This window comes from Octopus bimaculoides, chromosome 22 (assembly GCF_001194135.2).
Source record: "Octopus bimaculoides isolate UCB-OBI-ISO-001 chromosome 22, ASM119413v2, whole genome shotgun sequence".
NCBI classification, from domain to species: Eukaryota; Metazoa; Mollusca; class Cephalopoda; order Octopoda; family Octopodidae; genus Octopus; species Octopus bimaculoides.
This window is the reverse complement of record NC_069002.1, coordinates 34,884,167-34,886,660: the sequence shown is the minus strand read 5'-3', so window position 1 is coordinate 34,886,660 and position 2,494 is coordinate 34,884,167. Positions and strand designations below refer to the sequence as shown.

At 34.6% G+C, this 2,494-nt stretch overlaps 1 long non-coding RNA gene across 2 annotated transcripts in view; it reads right to left on the bottom strand.

Annotated features, from left to right (window-relative positions):
- Positions 1-1,805, bottom strand: part of LOC128250553 (uncharacterized) — a 376,824-nt gene extending 375,019 nt beyond the window's left edge. For both annotated transcript variants that reach the window (XR_008266585.1, XR_008266586.1), the window contains exon 1: positions 1,721-1,805. This is a non-coding gene — a long non-coding RNA (uncharacterized LOC128250553). The remainder of the gene's footprint in view (positions 1-1,720) is intronic.
- Positions 1,806-2,494: the final 689 nt, after the last annotated feature.

The following is a 2,494-nucleotide window of genomic DNA, read 5'->3' as shown; positions in this document are numbered from 1 at the left end:
ATATATATATATATATATATATATATATATATACGTATAGAAATATAGAGAGAGAGACAGAGAGAAAGATGGAGAGGTAGATAGAGCCATAGATAGATATACGTAATATATACATACGTACTTACACAGAATGATTAAATATCCTTTTAGCGTTAATGAAACGTTGCCTAACAAATGAGGTCAATTAAGGCCAGTTGATGTTATTAACTAATGCACGTTTCTCCTGCTCTTTTCCCATATACACGCATGGACTCATACATACATAAGTATACATATATAACATGTCATATATATATATATATATATATATATATATATATATATATAAAAAGAGAGAGAGAGAGAGAGAGAGAGAGAGAGAGAAAGAGAGAGAAAAAGAGAGAGAGAGAGATACATCTCCAAATAAATTTCTACAACATTCAGGCATCTTGGCTTTGCATTCATTAACTACATCAACCTCATTCATCCCTCTCTTCTCTTATTCCAGTACAGCCGTTCTGCTGCGCTGCCGTCCGTTCTAACATATGCACTGACTACAAGAACGACTTGATCATGTTCTTCCTGGGCTGTTCTGATCAGCTGTGTTTCATTTTCAGGAGAATGAATACTCGCATCCATAGCATAACATCAAATATAATATAAATATATAAAAAAAAATAAAAGCAAGTAAAAAAAATTACGCTAAAACGAAAAAAATACATAATATAAATGTTAAATGAGATTTTGAATGGGGCTGTATAACTTAATCTCTCATCAGAATCAGGTCCTTAACGTATGCTCCCTAATCTATTAAAAATGCTAACAATTTGATAAGACTTAACAGTTGAGTGTTTCAAAAATTTGGGTATCAAATTTTGGATAAAGCCAGCGATATCGGTGAGGGAGTAAGTCGATTACTTCGACCCTAGTACTTAACTGGTACTTACGTATCGACCCCGAAAAGATGAAAAGATTGATATCGACATAATTTGTATATACTTGTATACATTAATCTCACTTCACACAAAATTGTGTGTCGTTGATGCAACGCAGCATCTTTTCAGAAGGTATCCTAAACATTATCCTTACAGTTTGCTTAACCTCAAAGCCAGAAGAAACACCTTAATTAGTTCGTAACTTTGATACAAAAACAACTCCACAAAAATCAATACAACATTTATCAGCGAAAACTCTAAACGTTAAACAAATTCAACATGGCACACAACTCTTTGATTCATTTATAACAAACATATATGACAGTAATATGTGACACAACGTCAGCGGAAACACTCTGAACATACAAATAAAGAAATCCGGCAATCAGAATCAGCTCGACTGTCTGCCTTTCAACAAATCAATAATATAATATACAAATGCCTGCATTATCAACACAGACACAATCAATTTCTAAATTATTTTGACGAGAAAGATTTTGTAACTCTTCATTCTAAATATCAGCACTCTCATCATAATATTAGCCATCAACATAACAGTAGAAATCAGACTTAAAAGTACATATAGTTGTTAGAAGGCTAAGAAAGTTCAATTGTAACATCATTGAGAACACAAAATCATACGAACAGAGAAGATACTCCGCGCAGAATAGAAACTAACAACACATTGTGATATTAGCGGTATTCTTTTATTTCAAACCACCCCTGAAACCCATCCTTGCATACACATGTTCAAATACCTTATTAAATACTTAATAATTAGCTATAGCATCTGGGTACTCACGTACTTTAATTCTGATTGATAACTTCTCCTTCTATGGTAAATTCTCTTGTTCTGGTGACCAGCGTTCAAATACGACGAAAGTTTTCGAATTTTGTAACCAATAAAACACATTCTGCAATCTGTACAATTATTTGCAGTAACCACAGCCAGCGTCCTGAATTCTCGGTGCAAGTTCAATTTGTGTGTGTGTGTGTGTGTGTGTGTGTGTGTGTGTGTGTGTGTGTGTGTGTGTGTGTGTGCGTGTGTGTGTGTATGCATATCTCGCAATATTAAAACAACGGCTAAAAGTTTTCTAGAGCAGCTGCACAACTAATTTTATCTACGAACCACCACTGGTTGTGAATTATAGATTTATGACAGTATCTTTCTCCTAGAAGAGATACCTTCCCAAAGGCTTTGTCAAAATTTACGGGAGTTTTTCTACCTTTTTGAGATGTATTAACCGATCCATAGGACCCTGACAAGGACTGGCTATCAGGGTCAGAAGTGATCTAGGAGTAATGGTAATTAAGTGGTGATTGCACGCTGCATATATCTTCAACTCTTCCGAAATGGAACATCACCGCATCCAGTTTAATGTTATTTCCAGAACATAAGCACACACACATACATACGTGTACACACATACATACGCACAGAACATAAAAACGTGTGCGTGGACAACCACACGCCCAGACACAGGCACACACAGCTCGCATATATACACGTATACACTCACACACGTATGTATGTATGCGTAAATATATATATATATATATATATATATATATATATATAT